This window comes from Mastomys coucha, unplaced genomic scaffold (assembly GCF_008632895.1).
Source record: "Mastomys coucha isolate ucsf_1 unplaced genomic scaffold, UCSF_Mcou_1 pScaffold12, whole genome shotgun sequence".
Classification (NCBI taxonomy): Eukaryota; Metazoa; Chordata; class Mammalia; order Rodentia; family Muridae; genus Mastomys; species Mastomys coucha.
Genome location: NW_022196894.1, coordinates 74,536,041 through 74,558,265, shown reverse-complemented (window position 1 = coordinate 74,558,265; position 22,225 = coordinate 74,536,041). Strand labels below are relative to the sequence as shown.

At 34.7% G+C, this 22,225-nt stretch overlaps 1 long non-coding RNA gene across 6 annotated transcripts in view; it reads right to left on the bottom strand.

Annotated features, from left to right (window-relative positions):
• Positions 1-22,225, bottom strand: part of LOC116086070 — a 503,346-nt gene that overhangs the window by 362,940 nt on the left and 118,181 nt on the right. For all 6 annotated transcript variants that reach the window (XR_004116812.1, XR_004116813.1, XR_004116811.1 and 3 more), the window contains one exon: positions 16,624-16,680. This is a non-coding gene — a long non-coding RNA (uncharacterized LOC116086070). The remainder of the gene's footprint in view (positions 1-16,623; positions 16,681-22,225) is intronic.

The window sequence follows — 22,225 nt, the reverse complement described above, 5'->3', positions numbered from 1 at the left end:
GTAGCCAGAGGTCTAGAGAATGAGAAGTAGCCAGAGGTCTAGAGAATGAGAAGTAGCCAGAGGTCTAGGCCGCTACAGTTAGTATGAGGCCAAGCAGAGCAATTCCGAGGCCAAGAGAAAAGCCAAATTAAAGAAGTCAGCTAGGAGAGGAACCAGAATAGGTGAGTTGAACCAGCCAGCTAGAGTTCAGAAAGAAGAGCAAAAGGTGAGCTTATGTAGCAGCAAGTATCAGAGCTTGAAAGCCTTCTCGGCCTTGATTAGATGGTACAGAGCCTAGAAGATTCCATTGCTACTTCTAGGTTAGCAAATGAAGGGAGGAAGCCTCCCAGATAACAATTAAAACAGGGAAATAAAATTTACTTTTATTAAAAGATGATTATCACAATGTACTATCTGTGGATTTTTCATCTCTAATGGGAAAACGTAAGTAATTAATGCTTTTTCTTATCCAGGACCAAAATTGAACTGAAAATAGAGATAAATGAAGTAAATTTCTCTTAAACTCACCATATATGTGTCTTATATAACCCTTAACAGTCTATTTTAAAGAAGAGAGTAGCCTCTTAATGTCATGATTACACACCAGGTAAGTAAACCTACTTCAGGGTCCCACCACTGTCAAGGACCAACTCTCAGTGTTGGCCTCATCTATGGGACCAGAAATTTTCTCAGATTCTATTAGATTAGCATTAGGGGTTTGGCATTTAGTAGTTAATTATCCACTAAATATGAAATATAGTAGAGAATATTACAAACTCCTATAGATAGCATCTCATTCCATAGTTTGCATTAGATAGTAATTAGCACAGAGACCCTGTAATGTCAATATGCAGAGTATAAAAACACTGGCATGCTTTGCTCTGAGTGGCTCATTCATATTTATCTGTGTGAATGAGAGGAAGACTATAAAAGCCAGAGGTGATCAATAACATCAAGGAAACAGTATGATCCAGACCCAGGAGAACAAGGATTTTCATACCATGCACAACACATATGTAAACTTCAGCCAAACACAATTCCAACATTGAAGGGGAAGGGATTAAGAGAAAGTGGGCATTGTATCACACCAGTAGCTGAGATCTTGGCATTTGACAGCTGCTGAGAGAGGGAGAGTTAGTTTACTGAAATAACGTGGTGCTTGTTGTGCTGAACTCAGTCGAGCTGGGTAACACAAACTTGACTTGATGGCAAAAGAAGCAAAAAAAAAAAAAAAAAAAAAAAAAAAAAAAAAAAAAACCCTAGAAACACTCTCAAACGTGGTGGGAAGCCAAAGGATAGGAGAGGAGGTGATAAGGAGAAGAGTTGTGGGGGTGAGTATATTCCAAATACATTATATAACATTCTCAAAGAATCAATAAAAAATATTTTTTCTATTCTATGAATCCTCTGTAAGAGTGTTACTGGAAGCCATATTAATCATCTGACAGGGGAGAACTTCACAAGGAGGAGATGATTCAGAAAAGGATTCTCTGTGGCATGGGACAAGTCTTGAGTTATTTAATATTATTATCTCTGTATAAACCTCTATTTCTTCATTTCCTACACATACTAATAAAACATAAAAATAGGACTTGTGCCTTATGGAAGTTCTATCAGACAGCATCATAAATATCCTCTATCACTGCCTTCTGACAAAATACAGGGAAATCAGAGATGTTTCACGTTCTATCACATCAAGCAATATCTACCAACAACAGGAAATAAACTGTCATTTTCCACAAATAACTATGATCATAGCAAATGACAGATATAAAATCTCCTCACAAGTTTTTCCAACATTATATTCTATAATGCTTAAGTTTGTTGTGCAGCTATTGCCGCCAAACTGAAAGGACACACATAAAACGAAGGCTCAAGAAGGTTGAGACCTTCCAAGAGTCATCCCAACACAGTTATAAAAGCAGTGAACAGTTAGTGGGGAGATGAGGCTGTCCAGTGGAGCTTATCTCAGTTTGGACAGGGAATGCCAGGATGTAGGAGGTAGCTTTGTCAAGGAATCAAGAGCACCTTTGAGTCACACGTTGTACTGTATTGTAGTAAGACACTCACTCAGCATACCTGTAGAATAGAATGTCAGCAAACTATTCAGTTTCCTAAACTAGACTGGGATGGAATCATTCTGTGCCTTCTCCACAATAAATATCTGTTTCTGCCTGGGATCACTGTTACAACATTATCCAACATTGTTGCTTTTTCTATCTTTGTACCATATGAAAAATTGGTCCATATAGAGATACAGAAATGCAGTATGAGTATGAAATAAGATGATATGACATCATGTCAAAGAAGTGTTTTCAATTTTACATAGAAAAACCTGACCTCAATAAAATGTTGAATTATGTAATCTGAGAAATTAAAAGGCAAAATAAAAGTGACTTAAGTAAAACGAAATGATTGAAATATTAGAAAATAGGAAGACCAGCAGTCTCAACTAACCTGAACTCCCAAGATCTCTCAGACACTGAGTCACCAATCAGGCAGCATACACTGGCTGGTTGGAGATCCCCGATACATATACAGCACATAACTGCCTGGTCTGGACTCAGTGAGAGAAGATGCTCCTAACTCTTGAGAGACTTAAGGCCCCAGGGATTGGGGAAATCACCCTTTTGGAGATAGTGGGAAAGAGAAATGGGATGAGGAACTACAGGAGGCAGAACAAGAGGGGGCAATGGCTAGACTGTAAAAAATAAATAAAAATCAGATTAAATAATTTTAAAAAATCAGAAAAAAATAATATCCCCTGTTCTAATTTCTAACCAAGAAATGTGTTTTCTATATACTCTAGGAGAGAGAAACATGTAAATATTCCTAATGATCCATTGCATATCACACATTTATTATCTTTATATATAGTCCAAATACAAACTTTTATTAATTGTACTGTATTTTGTCAATTACATAAAAATAATTTGTGAAGATACATAAAATATATGTCATAAAACATTTATTTTAACACTTGAAAATATTTATTAAATAATGTTCCTCTATGCTTTCCAAAGTCCTTTAAATTGATGATGAAAACTCTGATGAACGATTTGTCTATTACTTTCCTCCAAAGAATATAAGCATTTGATTGTATAGGGTGGGAATTCTTTCTTGGACCAATTACTAAAGCCAACCAAATCCATACAGCACTTAAATTACCTTATCCAAGAAGTTTCTAAGTAATCCTAACTAATACTGCATAGATATGAATTCTGGGATGCTTCTAGAAGTAATGTGGTCATCTAGGATATGAAAGAGCAAATCCCAGGAAAGAAGGCTAGGTGTGGACCAAAGAGCAGAGAATGAAAAGCCAGGACCAAAGTCAGGCTTGCTTTACAATGTTTTCTCTGTCATTTTACTGCGGGCTTCTTATAGTATGTGATGAGCAAATTTACGCCATTAGCTTCCTTAGTGGAGTGAGGAATTTTGGGTTTTGCACAAAGGAATCCCTAAGAGAATGCTTCTAGTAAAATTCTGTGTTCTGGTCTAGAATACCATGTATGTTTTTTAAAGGAGTGAACTCTACACAGTACCCAGATATTTTGATGCAACTTTATTCATTAAAATATTATGCTTCTAGTGTATTTCTGTTTGTTATAATCGAAATATCCAACACTCAAAAGACAATTTGCCTCACATGAGTGAAAGTCTCAACTATACAGTTCAGACAATAGATGTTTAACCATCCTACCAAGAGCAAAGATACTGTTCATATATTTGGGCCTGTCCCTTCAGCAATCAATAGAAGATGGGCAGCTTGGAACTCCCCTAGGATTTTCATGGTGAGAACAGGAAATGTTAGGGCACTGGTGCAAGCTTGATGGGTACTTGTTTCCCCCAGAGAGATAAAACATGGTATGACAAATTTTAGAATAGGCAAAGATTGGCAGGATCACAGCTTTACAAGTTGACTAGGATTGCTTAGTTACATTATTTATTTTTATCTATCCATCTGTCTGTCTGTCTGTCTGTCTATCTATCTATCTAACTATCCATTTTTCTTTTATGGAAAATAGATTTTTCATACAACATATTTAGGTTATGGTTTCCTCTACCATAGCTCCTCCAAGCCTCTCCACCTCCCCTTTCTTCCAAATCCACAGTGTTTCCATCTATTATTAGAAAACAAACAGGCATCTAAAGTAAAATAATAAAACAAAATAAGGTCTCTCTTTAAATCTAACCCTTGACTTGGTAACCAGCAATGAAGTGGAGGGTAATGGAACCTATGCATCTTTTATTCCTCTTCCCAATGTGGTCATATTGAGTACAGACACAGACAGGACACAGATATATAGACATATGCACATGTATACACACATACACACACAGAGAGAGGGGGGGAGGGAGAGAGAGAAAGAGAGGGAGAGAGAGAGAGAGAAACTACAGAAAGTTAATAATCCAAGTTTTTAGGGGAAAACTTACTAAGATCTCATCACATATACTTTCCTTGCACTTTATATTATTTTTACATCTGCATAATATAGGTGCAAAATTTAGTTTTTGATCAAAAGCAGTAGAATCTTGAGATACTTACATAGGTTCTAACATATTAGATGCTTCATTGACACACGTGTACAATTGATAATATCTAAGTAGCTGGTAGATATAACCAAGTAGTACATTATGCCTTCACCAACTTGCTTCAGTACGAAGCAGAAATAACAAAGATGCACCTGATAGGTATTTAATTGGCCTGGAATTTTCTGGACATGGTAACTTTAATGCATTCAGCACAGTAGTAACCATGTCCTTCTTTTTAAGAGTTGGCATAAAATAGGCAAAACTGCACAAAACCTCTTCAGGGTTGCCCCAAAATGGCATACTTTCATTTCATGATACGTATTTTAAAATTTGTTATGGAACCTTTTCTGTCATTTAAAATTTCAACAAAGCTTGACCTTCTGTAATTAATACAAGACAAATGCAATGAGAGCTTTTCATGTTCTGAAATTCTCATAAAACAACTAAAAATAATACACATATATAAAATGTAAATTACATACACATAAATTACATAGCTGCTGTATGTCTATATATATGTTATATAGCATATATTTTAATATATTTAATATATTATTAAAAGTTATATAACATATAATAGATGTAAAGGAATATTTTTATTGAGTTAAATATATAAATGGTTATAAGTATATTATATTTACATATTTTATTATATACATAAATGTATTTTATTTATTTAACTAATTAAAAATTCTCTTTAAAAATTCTCATTAAAGTTCTCTTGAAAGACCTATGACCTTCCAGAGCATGAGTTTTTAATTAGGTTTGTAGTAGCAGGCCTCAAATGCAATCAGAGGGCATTTGGTTAACCCCATGATATCAATGCCATATTTCACAAATGGGCATGTCTTACTTGGACTGTTGATCTCATAGATTATAAGATTTGCAATTTGAGTAAAATTCTTGATGCCTCTTCTTCCTCATTCCTGTTCATAAGCACCTTCAGGAGCTGTGATAGCTGACCAGCAGGGAGGAAGCAATCATTTCAGCCCTTCACCTCTCTATGTAAACCCAAGGTATGGAGTGTCCTTAGCCACAGGCTCTAGTGACAGTGGAAAACCAAGAGGAACTGTAAACGTCTCCATTGTTTGGGAGGCTTCTGAGTCTTCACTGACCGGCAACTCATAGAGATATCTCTCCCAAAAGAAATGCTATTTAAAAAAATCAAGGCTTCTAAAACCACTTGTCTCTATCTACGCAGGATACCTCTCTCCCCTCAAACAGTTTTCTTTTAATTTTCTTTGTTTTGCTCTATGAGAGAGACACATCCATTTCAGCATTCAATACATAGAGCTGTATATGTCCATGTTACGTCTCCACAAGAAAAAAGGAACCCTTCAACAGTAGGGGATGGATGGAGGGGCTCTCAGATCTTCGTACCTTACTGCTAAACTATTTGCTACTGATAGAGTCAGGGACAGTGGGAGCCACTGCCTTCACTTGTGAGTCCACTGGTGATCCCACCAGGCACCAATGAACAGTTCCAATCCAATGGACTCACGGATGGCCCCAGTTAAAGTAAGTGCTTCTAGAGACAAAACCCCAAATCTGTGAATCTGGGAAAGGGATTGGTGGGGATGGGTTAGGAGTGGGGTGCTGCTATAGATGAGAGGATGAGGAGAAAGTGACCAGAATACTTTATACACATAGAAGAAATCATCAAAAACATAATTTTAAAAATGAAATAAGTCTCAAAAAAACAAAAGAAAGAAAGAAAACCGCAAAGGCAGATATTGTGTTTAGAGAGTGCTATCTCATTTGCTCACCAGACAAGCCAGTGTTTATGATTTTAGAATTTGGCTGTGCATCTAATACTTTTAGTAGGTTAAATGAGAAATTGAGCTTTCAATTATTTCATCCAAATTATCAGAAAAAAAATCATAAGTCTAAATTTTACATAAAAGTAGAACTTAAAAGCTCAATTTATCAAGGGTTTAAAGTTATTTGCAGATAAGCCATGTTATATATAATAAACATTACTTGCCCTCACTCAACACAAAAGAAGTATCTAGAAAATCCCAAATTTTCTGCAGGAAAATAACACTTGAAATTTAGGTGATTGAAAACATAAACTCTTTTTTAGATTTTCAACTGTCTTTTATATTCATTTTTTTCATTTTAACAATTACTTTTAAACACTATAATAAAATATACTGCTTGTCTTAGAAAACAAATTTTGACTTACTTCATTAATGAATACATAGAATCTACAGTTGATAGGATTTAAAAGTCCCCTAAGAAGCCTACTTTCTATAAAAGCAACAGGTTCTTCTTATAAAATCTCAGTCCAGCAATTGGCCAAAACCATGACAGCCACAGAAGATTATCACCGAATCTGCAAACACTTGATGAAATTCCCAAGATGCTAGAGTGAAACCATTTCAACAATAGCTGGCTCGTCATTAGGGTTTTAAATGCCCTTGCACATGTTTATTAAATACAAGAACCAATATGAAGCTTAGCCAGAAAATTACACACAAAAACCAAGTTGTTCTAGTTAGAAGCATATTCTTAATATGAAAAACATTTACAAAGATCTCTAGGGGTAGACATGATAAGTTAGCCCTTTACTGCAATGGCATAAAGTTAAAAATCATTTGCTTTCATACAGAGAGACAAGAAAGGAAGAAAGAAAGAAAGAGAGAAAGAAGGAAAGAAAGAGAGAAAGAAAGAGAGAGAAAAAAGAAAAAAGGAAAGACAGAAAGAGATAGAGGGAGAAAGGAAGTAAGTAAAAAGAATCAGGGTTTATTTAATTAAAGTTTATTTAATTAAATTAAAAACATCATTTTATTATATCTTGACCCCTTGGAAAAAATCAGAGTAGAGGACTGAATAAAGGTAGATTTCATAGATATATAATAAGAATTTATATTAACCACATTTAATTTATATAGAAAATGTAATTTAACAAAAATTAAAACCACAAAAATGACATTATTTTATTCATTGTGATTTTTTTCTAAAGCTATTAACTCTTCATTTACTAAATATCATACATAAGCATACAAGCTCATTTTTTGTTTCATAAGAAACAAATATTTCAGCTTTAAACTTTTCAAAACTTTTAAATGAAAAATTAATAAAAACATGTTCAGAATTTTTCAATAGATATAATTGGAAAACTGACATATTTGTCACAAAAACCCAATCCAAACAGTGTTTTACCTTTACTAAGATTATTTAATCAGTAAATTACTACCCATATATGTGAAGATAAGAGAAGAACAGAATACATTGACATAGAAAACTATAAATTAAGGAGAAGAATTATGATATTTTATATCTGTCATAGTAATAGATATTTCTATTTTATTGTAATAAAAATAAAATTCTAAAAACAATCAGCAATTTCAACTTTCTATATTTTTCTCTAAATGTTTTTAAAATGCATTTTAAAAGAATAAATTATTAATTCTAATTTATAAATATGCCCTAATAATCTTGTATTATATCTATCTTTTAGAAAAAAAGTATAAACTTGTGAACACTACATGAATTACATACTTACTCCTTAATTGTTTTGTGATCTTAACACAAAAGAAAATTAATCATAACTGGCCAACTATTCATATTCTGAAATGTATCCAATGAAAAGCTATAGAGTTTTAATTCAGGATTTTAATTCAGGATTTCTTTGATCACCAAGAAAACTTTACTTAATCCAACTAAAAATATTTCTCCCTTGTCATCCATGGCTTTGCAGTGAAAATGAGTCAGATGTGCACATGTCAATATTACAAAACTGCTAAGCTAAAAGTTCCCGAAAAAGACAGACACTAGAGAAATTTATTGAAGCATATGGTATTCTCAGAGACCTTAATCTTAAAACAAATATCCTTTAAATATTTATTCTGGACACTTGAAGCACTTTAACTTTGTTTAAGGCATACAGTTTAACTTGAGAAAATATTAAAGAACTCATTGTTTCTTCCAGAATGCCTAATAGTGCCACACGTGTGTAACATCTTCACAAGACTTAAATACATGCAGTTTCTTCAGATATTTTTTTGTGCTCCACAACTATTTACCCCTGTTTTTTTGTGATAGAGTCTGTTGCTGGTAGTTTTACTAAGGAGAGACGTGCAGAGCCAAAAAGTTTGCAAGACCTATGTTGTAGTCTGGTAAGCATTTAATTTAGATCATTTCTAATTTTATACCTCTACCTTTGTTGATGAAAAGTTTAAACTAGTGAATAAAAAGGGCCTATCCTCTTTGTAGACAAACAAGAGAAATACTTCATGGCTCATTAAAAATGCAATGCAGGCCTCATTGCAAACTAGTGACAGGGAAGAAGTTTTCCCACAAGCTTCAGGGGTCAGTCCAAGAAGGGCCAATAGTACAAAAACTCGAGGCGCACTGAGCAGGAAGAGACAGGGCTAGTCCTTTTATCGTGTCTTAACACCACTAGCTGAGCACAGAAATAGCTGGGGCTGTATGCTCCACCAACCATGCCTAGGTACATCTGAGGGGGAAAGATGGCTCTGATACTCCTAAATTGTTAGAGTCATCTTTCAGTAGCCCGTTTTCTACACCAGTAGGAAGAGGTAGGTTGTGTTAGTCTTTACATCCATGAATTGTTTCCATAGTTTCTCAGACACAGATTGTGTAAGAAGTCAATGAGATCATATTAATGCTGTGCAGTGTATTTTCACAGAAATAGAATAGTATACTTATGAAAAATCATATTCATTCCTCATGTAAGCTGCGTTGCAACATTAGACAAAATACATTGGAAAAATGTATACACTGAGTCTGCACAGCTATATTTGCTTCCAGGGGGCTTTGCCATGTGACCTGATTTTAAAGCCTGTACTCAAATCTAAGGTGAAAGGTAAAATACATAGTGCTTATCCTCATCTAGTTATCACTGTACTTAAATTGTGTTGATAATTTGGTCCCTGGGAGCTCTGGGTGGTCCAGTTAGTTGATCTTGTTCTTCCTGTTGGGTTGCAAACCCCTTCAGCTCCTTCAGTCCTTCCTCTAGCTCTTCCATTGGAGTCACCGAGCTCAGTTTGATGGTTGTCTGTGAGTATCTGCACTTGTATTGGTCAGGTGCTGGTATACATGGATGGAGCCATGGCTCGAAATACATATGTAGCAGAGAATGGGCTTCTTTAACATCAGTGGGAGGGGAGGGAGGCTTGATGCCTCAGCATAGAGGGATGTTAGAGGGGTGAGGTGGGAGTGGGTTGGTAGGTAGAGGAGCATTGCCTTAGAGACAAAGGTGAGGGGAAAGGGGGCAATGGGGTGGGAGTTTGGTGGAGGGATAAACAGGAAGGGGGATATCACTTAAAATCTAAATGAATAAAATGATTAATAAAATATTGTGATGGTGACTACATCAGTGACATTACTAATCTGCTCAGTTTCATTGGTATTATAGACGATAAGGACATTAGATGGAAAGGGCTCAATATATTATCTAACATTTTAATTTGATGTTTTTAGTCTACCTGTAGATATCTGTCTTTCTGTCATAGAATGACCTTAGTGTGTGAAACACAAAGACCATTTAAAGGTATTTGATATTTATATTTCTTAAATTCTAATACACAGGCCCTTATTGACCTTCATTGTGAACATAGCATGTTTTCTAGGTTTAAATTTTTTTTGAGTATCTACAAAACTCCAAAGGATTTTACCCTTATAAAACTATACAATCTTCACAAGTTCACATATTATCGAGCTACTAGACAAAGTTCACTATTCTTGACAATTGAACTAGAATTGAGATCTTTTATAAAACAAAATCTGATGGAATAAGAACAATTTCTTTATACATATTTTTATTAGCAAATATTAATTTTACAAAATGGACTTCACTATGACATTTTCCTATGTGCTTAAGTGTATTTTGACTATATTGTTTTTCTGGTACCATCCCACATGTTTCTTATCCATGTTTCTCCCCTTCTGAAACCTAAATAGTCCTTCTTCTTCTTTCATGTTTCTGTTTAAGAATAGATTTTTCATTAGAGATATTGCAAGCAATGTTTAATATGGAATCAGCCTGGGTGTCCACTGAAAAGTAATTGGATAACATCAAATATGCATACATATCTAACTAAGTTTTATTTGGCCAATCAGAACAAAATTGTGTTACTTATAGGAAAGAAAATAGGAGATTATAGTAATTAATAAAACAAGACAGACTTAGAACAAATCCTTGGATAGTAGTGAAGTTGGTTGAAAATAATATATGGTCCACCAGCAGTTATCAAATTCGGGAAACCATATTACATGTGATATAATTTTCTAAGTTATTCAAATATTTTTGACATTGGTAACATTTTTAGAATATTTCATGTCACTCTATTGCACATTGATATATTGACACTTGAAAAGAAATAACTAAAACAAAACAAAAACTTAAAAAGAATAATTGTAAAGATATAACAATTGGTTTACACTGTTTTCCTTCATCAAAAATCAAAGGAAAAAAATTGCTGGCTGAATTATGTATACTGAAGGCAAGAACACCAAGCTGCATTTAAGCTAAGTTTTGTGAAGTAGATTCAAAATTCATGCAATCTGAGGTACATCCCTCCAATGATGTCTTTCATGACATTATTATGAGCATTTATAACCATCCCAGCCCTGCCTTCTGTGTTAAAGATGAAATATTTAATTGTATACTTAAATTAATTCTGACATTTATATGATCACATAGCTCAATATTAATGTCCCGAAAAAAGCATTCCATTACAGCCTTCAGGCTAAATTGTTCAGTGGTGTATGTACATAGTTACTTAAATCCACACTAGACTCTACTATTAATTTTACATAAAACCATGGTTTACTCTTTTCTTGAATTTCTAATCAAGATTCAAACTACCATTTATTTTAGTCATTAAGATGAAGGGATATGGGATCTCAGAGTATTAGATTTTGCTAACTACAATACTTCATAAGATTCTGATACTTTATTTCTCAATCTATAAGAAACGTTTGTAGACTAGACCAACTCTAAACTGCATAAAAGAATTCCACTCCTATGTCATTCTTCTTGTAACAAAACTTCAAGAGTTTCTGAATACTACCAAAATAAACAAGTGAAGGTTTTCTCCACATGACTCATGTAAAAGGTAATACTGATGGATTATTCTAAATGTTTTTTTTAAATAATGATGGGCATACATTATCTATGCAACTGAATAAAAGTACGCTATAATCCTTAATAATTAATGACTGTATTTGGACAAAATGAAGATATAAACAGTAAAATGAGAAGATTTTAACTTGATAAATGAGAAGATTTTAACTTGATAACTTGTGAATAAAATTGAGTACATCCAAGTACTTTGACTTTTTCTTTTAAGAAATACAAAACAAAACTTTTGAGTAAGTGACAGACATCATCATATATAGTATAGATATCTGTTACTCTGACAAAAACACCCCATCATTAAGCAAGTTTGTAAAGCAAAGGTTTATTTCAGCTAACAGTTGTAGACTATAGACCATCTTATCCCAGAAGTCACATATTCACGTGCAAGCTACCTCACGCCAAGAGAATAAGAACTTACATACTCACTTGCTTCCGTTCCCTTTACATTAACACAGGCAGAACACAGCCAATGAAATTGTATTACATACATTAAGAGTGTGACTTCTACTTTAATTAACCCATTTAAGAAAATCTCTCATAGGCTGACTTGATCCAGATAATTCTTCATTAAGCCTCTCAGTCTAGTGTGTATCAGGCTGAGATAAAATTTATCACAGTTGTAGATCAATTTTGGGAAACTCTTATAGCAATGAGAATTAGAAGAAAAGGAGGAATTCATAAGCAATCAAGGTTCATGGAACACTCAGAGCATATTTTATTTTCTAAAATCTAAGAAGAAAAATAAAAAGTTTGGGATATATGCAAATATGTAGTCAGTATAATTTTGATGCAGGCTAGTAAGAATAAGAAAAAATACTGAATACAGCATTAATACAATGTTAATTCAGTACAGAGTAAATATGGAAAGTCCACTAGATTAGCAATATGAATAGCCCTTTGTAAGACAGGAATTAGCAAGAAGAGCAGGTTGAAGATAAATTCACCAAGTATGGGTCATCTTTAGTTCCACAAATAAAAGATAAATTGCTAGAAAGAGGAGATACTGAGCCATGGAGAGTTCAAACAAAAGGACATGCTGTCTTTCACGGATGTGTTAAAGCCTTATCTGAGGTAGGGAGTCTGCTTTCTCCATTTCTTGATAGGTTGCTTGGCAAACAGCTGATATTAGAGAATGTTAGTGGATAGTAGAATGAAGGCTGTGTCTCTAATTTCTGGCTGAAATTTGCCTTGTGTTTTGCAAGCCATAAAGTAATGCTTAAAAATAAGGTGCAGGGGAAACATACTTATTCACCCAAAAGGAAATAACTTTCTTTTTGAGCTGATTGTCATAAAATGAATGAGAAAGAAATTCATTTAGGTTAAGAGTAATAGATGAGGGAAAATCTGGTAAATAACTAGAACCCTGATACTTCCCTCTGAGACAGGGCAAGATTTTCTGTGTAATACTGCAGATCTACTTAGACCATTACTTTCTACCTCTGGCCCTACTGTCACCCACTGCACAGGATCCTCTACATTCCTATAATATGCGTCTTTCTAGCCATCTATTCACAGAACTCACCTGTTTAGACTTGGTAATGTTAAACCTATTATCTAAACCCAAATGGATCACTGAGGAATTACACAATCGCACAAACAACTCTTGTCTTTGTCTACTCCATTCAATGAAAGAATAAAGAATTTATACACCATAATAACATGATAAGATAGAAATATCTTTAAATTGCTCCATGGTAAGGATTACTTTTTGGAATTGAACTGGTGTTACTATGTATTCAAAGGCTAAATTTGTACCCCAAGATCTGGTAGCCCTAAAATGAGCGAATGCTCATATACATCAGCCTCTTTTGTGCAAACCTTGCTCCCTAAGTTAATTGGTCAATTAAAGTCTAAAGTCTGTGGGTGGGCAGCAGGAAGAGGAAGGCAGAACTTCCTGTGAGGGATAAGGAGGAAGAAGAAAGAGGAAGGTTTTTCTGCCAGGAGACACAGAGGAGACAGATGTGATTACGGGCCAGGAAGATATAACTAGCCACATGGCTGGATGGGGATAGGTGGTTGGGTAAACTTAGATGAGCTAGCTGAGGGTCTGCCCAGTTAGAGCTTAACCTTTGAAATAGTAAAGGTCGCTGCGTGGCTGCTAAGGAAACTACCTGGTTAAAGAATAACTACTGCCATATTAATTTCCAGTTTGAATTAATATATATAAAATGTTAAATTAAGTATACAATTACCTTTTTATCCTGTATTCATTCTTAAAACATTAGAAAACTGGTATATTGAAATTATATTTATATAAATCAAGATGTAATTATAGACATTTTCATAATAATAAATATTGCAATATGAATATAATTGAGTAACTGTTAACTTGGAAATCAACACTAAGCAATATATCTACAGTTTGGGCTTTTTGAAAGAAGCAGTAAAATATTCAAGCTACTGGCATAAAAAAAAACTAAATATCAGGCATTAAGCACATAAAAATTGAAAATATCAGGAAATCCATCATGTTTGTTCAGTGATAATTTTGTAAGCAAAAAGTATTTCATTTATAAATGTATGATAATAAAATATAAAGTTCAACAAAATGGACATCATAGTATTTCAGAGGAGTCAACTGAAAATTAACTCAGTGAGTGTAATTTGGACATAATAATTGACAAATGCTTACTTATCCTTTTTTAGTTTTTGAGAAAGGGTTTCTGTGTTGTCCTGGAGACTTGATCTGTAGGTTAGACTGGCCTCAAACTCAGATTCTATAGATCTGCCTTCATAGTGCTAAGATTAAAGGCATGCACCAACTTATTCAGCTATTTCTAATTTTCTATATAGCACTTATAAAATAGAGTATGTGGCTTGATAATTTTACCCTGCTTCCATTCCAAAATTTCAAATTCCAGGGCCATTTGCAGTTTACATATCCTCCTTCACACTGCCAGGAAGACGGATAGTAAGAAATGCTGTCATGATTTTCAATACTTTTCTTAGTAAACAAAAGCAAGTTGGAATAAACTATATAATAAGAGAATGAACTGGCTTATCCAGTAAAGGCACCTGCAGTCAGCTCTGAAGATGGACACAGTTAACTCCATAGAAAAAATGTGATGGAAGGAGAGAAGCCACTCATGCAACTTATCCCCTCTATACACAAAGGAATACATGAGAGTTCCAACATATACTAAATTGTTAATAATGTATGTTCAAAGATTAGTATGCTATCTAACTTGCAATGATGGCACATGAGCAAAGCATTGGCTAAGAGAAGAAAACCAAATTATCAGACTGAAAATTTTCTTCATATATTTTAAATATATAAATAAGATTGGGAGAAATTTTATAAAATCTAGTTTAGCTTGTTAGTCATTAGCTAATAGTGTAGTGATTTAAAAATGCATTAGATAGTCAATGTCATACTTAAATGAATATTATGAAAGTCATTACCTCTTAATAAAACCAGGAAACCCAAATATTGTTTAGTCATTTCATGTTCATCTGTAAGGTACCACTGTGCAATTAAACAATGAACTGAAAAATCTTATTGTAAAAAGAGAAGGCACCTAAAATAGTTCTTATTTACAGATAATGTGGCTTTCCACCTAGAGCCACAAAATAACAGAACAATCACAGTGATTTCTATATGAGATTTCAGGTGACAAGAATTACTCACATGTACATTGTTTTAATGTACACATAAATCCCTCAAAACATATTAAGTAATTTATACTACTTAATTTTTTCAAGAGAGTTCCAGCTGTCCTGGAACTTGATTTGTAGACCTGGTTGGCCTAGAACTAACAGATATATGGCCTACCTCTACCTTCTGAGTGCCAAGATTAAAGGCATGTGCCACTTACCCCTGGCATCACTCTTTTTTCTAATACACAAGGTCAATTTTTTTAGTTTGTTACAGTAAGTTCAACTAAGCTATGTAGAATTAGACATTATCAACAAAGCACCTTTATTTAAAACTATTCATTATAACTGCTGGGCCAAATTACAAAAGGGAAAGGATGCTAGCAGAGCACTGGAGTCCATCACTAGCTGCCTGCTGCTTTGTTTTCGAGCCTTTCCCACCAGGATGGACTGCATCCTTTTAAACAGAATCCAAATAAGCCCCTTCTTCGTGAAATGGCTTCTTGCTGAGCACTTTATCCCAAAGACAGGAAAAGAAACGATGATGCTGTTTTTATTTCTTAGCATGCATCTAGTATGAAATTGTTCAGTCATATAAACTTCTGAGAACCTGTGAAACTGTTTTCTGCAATGGCTGTATCACATTACCATTGCACATGCAATGTTTTAGAGCTTACTTCCCACATATCCTCAGTAATTATTATATAAATTTTTATTTTAGTCACCATAAGGTGTTATTATGTCTGGTGCCAGTTTTTTATTTGTGTTTCTTTAATAACTATTGGTACTGATAAAGAATCATTCATTTTTTTTAACCTTCAGGGACAAAGTACTAACCTTCAAAGGAACTCAGGTAAATTTAAGAAAATTAGACAAAATGTTTTGGTGTGCGTGCGTGCGTGTGTGTGTGTGTGTGTGTGTGTGTGTGTGTGTGTGTGTGTGTGTGTGTATGAACACATTAAGCTATTTAATCACGGAGACTCTCCATCAGGTAGATATGGATTCTTTGCTTCATTTTGCAGATGAAAAAAAAAAAGCCTAGAACAACTAACAATCGGTCAATTTCAAATGATGAGCAAGGTCTCCAGTCTTGACTGCAGTGCATATGTATGTAGGTACATACGTATACATACATATAGACAATCAATCCTTCCCACAATGTTTGTGAAATGAACCTGATAGTAACAAGTGAATTGATTTTCAGGCATTTTATATTGGCCAGAGTTCAGAGATAATTGACAAACATTTCACCAATTTATGGCCAAACATTCGCCTTTCCATCATAAATAGAATTAAAACATGAAAATCGGTTCTTTGAATTTCCTATACCAATCACCAGAAAACTGTGATTACCAATGAAAAAAATTACAGATAAACACAAAAATGGCACTTTAAATGGTTCTACTCACCCTGATGGGGGCAGGTAATTTGATTTGGACAAATATCCCAGTAACATTCCTGAAGATCTAAGATAGGAGAGAGATGGAGGGGGAGGTCAGTACAGTATAATTTCTGCAATCATCTCTTTCACAAATTAATTCCATAATTTCTAATATTCTCATTTCAGATTTCTATAAAATGTATTCAGTGCTATGATACTAGTGATTATGACTACTGCTTACCCTCTGTTAGTAATGCATTTCAAACATTTCAGACTAGGAGTTCCCCTCCCACCTGCCTGCCCACAGCCTCAACTCTGACCTTCAGGCATCACACTGTGAACTTAAAAGAAAGAATTCATTCAGGACTCTGACTCAATATTTCCTTTAAACAAACTGAGAAAACTGCACCCCAAGGGTCTTCTTCATTCACAGTACTTTGAAAACTTTCTGCGTGGGAAAGCTGCACTGTAACGTTTCACTGTGATAAGAGGAAATCAATATACTCAAATCTATGTTGTTTTGTTTATTGTATAACCCAATTTATAAGTTTAGCAATTATACCCCTTGTAAAAATGTATTTTTAATGTAGCAATTGTCAACTTACTTCAAATATACTTGTCAAGTATTTTAACAAAAACAGAAGCATTTTTTTTTTCAGTAAGTAATCCTTATTTTAAAGTATTGAGAACAATGAAACAAAGGAAAACTTGTTTGGCTGATCTATTAACTCAGAAATGGAACTGTGACCAGATGCTGATGTTCAGCACTTCAATTCATTGTCCTACCATAGATTATTTTAAAACACCTTTATTAAGGCTTTGATGGATGCCAAGGGCTGAAGTGGACACTGGGGATTCAGTAATGAACAAGATAAATCACCGGACTTCATGAAGCTTAACTCTAATGATCTTAGCTCATTAAAATATTGACCACGCTTTTTACATCTCCTTGATTAATATAGAATAAAGTGTAATCAGGTAAAGCGATTGCAGAATCCAGCTGTACTAGGAGCCAAGCCTCATTTCCTGTGACTATCTTTTCTTTAACCTTTGAAATATATTTGGCTCACAAACTGCTTAGTCAAACAACTGAGTATCTTTGACCTGTTGCTAGACATTTTGCTCAAGGGTAAAACTTACAGAATAGAAAAAAAAATTTTCCCCAATGGATGCCTTCAAATTAATCTGTTATTTGATTACTGATCTAAATTCTGATCATCTTCCAAGCTCAGTGTAAAGTGTGAAAATGTGCCACAGAAGCTAGTTCCATGTGTGCGAAGGGTACCACTTGGAAGAGTAAAGTCAAGGCCTGAGAACCATCCTGCAGAGCCAGTCTTAACTCCTAGTCTGCACTGGAACTTAGCTCAATGTCCTGTTTATAGTAGGTATTGGGAAAGAATGACATCATTCAAAATACAGAGGTTGTATTTCCAGATTATCTAGAGCACATTCCTTCCTCCGTTCTCATACCTCTTACTGGTAATATCTAAATACATTGAGTTTAGTTATATTATCTTAATAACTTTGGAAGTATTAAATATATTGGTATGATCTCCACATATTGCAGTTGCAATTTTTCTGTATCATAAGGTTATCAGTTGAAATATGAAAAATTAAGAGCTTGAACTAATATCCTAAAAATATGAGACTATTGTCAATTTCAGCATTAACTACAGTTCTTTTCAACCTCAAGGCAAGTCACAGAAACACATGTGGATGATTTCTCAAATGTTAATTATTCATTGGGAGTGCTCACTATGACAGTCTGTGAATGCAGCTGCTGTCTCCATTATTTAATGTTTACCCTATTTATCAGCGTATCTGTGGAGAAACCCATCTGTATATGGTGGAGTAGAAGCATATTGAACAAGAAGCTTGGCTTGCCCAAAGGTTCAGACCCACTTGCTATATAATCAGTGGTTAACAGACTATACTTTCAGATGCCACAATATGTACTTGATCAACCAGTTTCCTTGGCAGTTCTACATCTCCGCCTCAATGAGTAATTCCCACCTCACCCATGCTTATAGACCCCCCTCTACCACCTGATAAACCACAAATCACTAATAAGGGTTATTTGTGTCTTATCTTGCTTGTTTGTCAATGTTTCATCCTCTTACAGGCACCTCAAAACAGAATGTGAATTTGCTAAGCTTATTGCTTCCATTTCTTTTACATTCTTCTATGCCAGTGAGTGAGTTCTTAACTTTGACTTCCAATGTTACTGTAACAGTTCTCACACAGATCCCTGATACACTCGGGGTTACAGTTCCTTACAGATTTTTATGAGCTCATTCAATGGCTCTTCTTTCTCCTTTTAAAATTAGACACTATAATAATGATTAAAATAGTAATAATAATCAATAATAATCATTGTAATTACTAATTATTATTAGTGTGCATGCCATATTCATAATGTAAAATATATTATTACTTATGTGAATGCCATATTTATATTTATTATTTTATTGTATTATTATAGTTATAATAGTTATAATAGTTATAGTTATAATAGTTATTGTATATTATAGTTATATAGTTATCTATTATTATTAATCTGTGTTCATAACACCGCAAACATGTGACAGAGAATGACTTTTTGGAGTTGGCTCTCTCTACACCTTTAAGTAGGATTTGTGGATCAAGAATCGACATCAGGACTGCACGGCCACACCACTGAGCCATCATGCCCGTTGCACTTTTTCCCTTTAAGTGCTCATGACCAAATTACTGCTCCTACTTCTTTCTTTTCTTCCCCTTAAGTGCACATCTCCAAGTTACTGCTCCGATTTTCTCTTTTTCCTTTCAACACCTGCTTTAGTTTTTATTAATATTATAGCTCTCAAATGCTGGTGACCATCTTTTCCATCTTTTGTGCACTAGAGATATCCAGTTCTGCATTCTGACACATAGGCCCACCTGTTCAAATGTTGGTCTGGCATCTCCAATCAGTTCCATTTAAAACAAATCAACAAATAAATAATAATGGCTAATAGAGACTTTTAAAAAGTGTTTGCCCTCAGTATCATCATTAGTTATCATGGAAATACAATTTAAAACTACTATGAGATTCTTCTCACTCTTGTCAAAATGGCTATCATCAAGAAATCAAATGACTACAAAAGATGGCAAAACATATGAAAGTGAGCATTACTTATTGATGTGAGTGCAAACTGTTGTAGCCACTAATGAATAAAGCGTTGAGGTTCCCTAAAAAGCTAGAAATATTACTGTTAAATGATCTGACTATACCACTCCTAGGCTTCTACTCAAGGGATTCTATTTCCTACTGTAAGCTTGCACATCTGTATTCTTAGCTACTCTTCTCACAATTGCTAGGCAATGTAACCAGTCTTGGTATCAATCAGCTAAGGATTCCACACATAGTGAAATTTTATTCAGCTGTAATGAAAATTAAAATTCACAGATAAATGGATAGACAGAACTAGAGAAAAGATACTGAGTAAAATCTACAAGTGCAGTAAGACAAATACCACGTGATTCCTCCTTTTAATGAATTCTAACCTCAAATAATTGGATTTGTGTGCTTAACTGGAAGGCATGGAGAGCTCAGGGACACTTGAAAGAGGCCTCTGTGGTGGAGAAATACTTAGGGGAGTGTGGATAGCAGAAATATGTGAGACTCAGTGAGAACAATTACACTAGGAGCACAAAAATGAAGCAGGAATGGAGTGAGGTAATGGAGGAGATGGAAGGGAGAGACCAGGACAAAATAGGAATGAAAAATTCACATGTAATTTGTGATCCTGAACTTTGTGATCCAATTAAAACTTAAAGATTAACAAAAATAATTATTTTCTCTGGCTCCCTCTCTCACACTCTTGCTCCCCTTCCCTTCCCCCCTCTCTCCATGTGGCCATGGCCGCCCTTCTCTACTCTTCTCCCTCTCTCTGTCTTTCTACAATAAATATCTCTAAATCAAACCAAAACAAACCAAAACAAAACCAAACCAACCAAACAAACAAAAAATCAACAAAAACAAACAAACAAAAAAAACACCTGAAGAGTTACAAGGGTGAAATCCTACATAGCTTGACAGTGCTGTTCCCAAAATGCATGGATTATTAAACAAAATCAAAGTACCAGATGTGGAGTACTTTCTTATAAGTTTACGTCCCCAAAGTTCCCAGAACAAAACATGTCCTTGCTATTGGTCTTAGTTGTTCAGCAGGATTAGATGATAAAATGCTACTGCTAAAGAAACTATGCATCTTGAGTGAACAATGCAGAGAAATCAAATAGGAGTGAATTGGAGCTTTCTTCCCTATGTAAAAGACATCAGAGTGTCAGAGGTGATATGTAGATTAGTGAGGGGGTGAAAGAGAGAGAAAAACTGGGAACATTATGAACATAGGAGCAGCCTGACATGGAAAATGTGTGTACACTGGTATATTAATGAAACATCTGTTAAGGGAGTAATCAATTATTCTGTCAATTTACCTGTAGCCCAAAACACATTCATATCTGGTACCATAAACCTAGTTTAAAACAAAATGGGAGAGAAGGTCTTAGGCCTTAGGGGGAAAAATGACTACTGCTGAAGAGCTAAATGGACATAGTATCAAACTATCTTCTAAACGTTTGTGTTTATACTCATAAACAAACACTATTTTCATATTTAATCAAAGAAGTGAATGAGGTGAATGCAAAACCTCATGGTATTTTAACAAGCTGAGAGTAAGGGGTGGATGAATGTTTAACCCTACATAAGACATACTGTCCTTTCTAAAAGCAGGGCACATCACATTAAAGGGGTTGGAAAAAAATTATAGGGAAAAGGTAAAGAAAAGGCTTTGAAGGGCTGTCTTCTGCCTATCACATAACCATAGAAATAATGATCTCACACCAGTTTTGGTTGTCTGTACGTAGCCTTCACAAGAGTGTGGAGCAGCCCTAAAACATGGGCAGTGGTGGAATCACAGTTCTTTACTTCTTCCTGCTGAACTAATGGTTCCTGATGAATTCTAGGAGAGGCAGAGTCACTGTCTTTGGTTTAATATCTACTGATGATCCCACCCGGCTTCAGAGAATAACCCTGGCAAAACTCAGCATGGAACAAAACAAAACACAAACTCTTGCATATGGGAAAGGGAGAGTGGTGTAGATAAAAGGATGAGCTTTCAAGAGGTAAAAGTATGAGATAACATTAATTGGAATGCATTGTATAGTCCATGAAATGGTAGAGGAACAAATTTTTAATAAAGTTATGAAAATTTTTCATAGGTAAATATTGAGCAGCCTCTGCCCCTGGTTGACATGCTTTACTATACTTTCCCTTCAATGGCAGAATGAAACTTCTGAAAACATTAGACAATATAAACCATTTTTTTCAAAGGTTGTTTTTGTTGGGCAATGTGGTTCCTGTTACATAAAAGTAAGTAATATACTTACTCTCCTACTATTCCCATTTGTGACTCACCCAACTCTCCACCTATTAACTTAAAACAGATGTTTGGGAATGAACTCAGAGTACTGCATTTCCTCCACTGTCCAAATCTTATTGCTGCGGTTGCCTTGACAATACTGCTTTCATCATATCTACCATCACTATTTCTTCTGCCCATCCCCACCACTTGACAATATTTCAAGGTTCAGTTTGCCTGGAATAT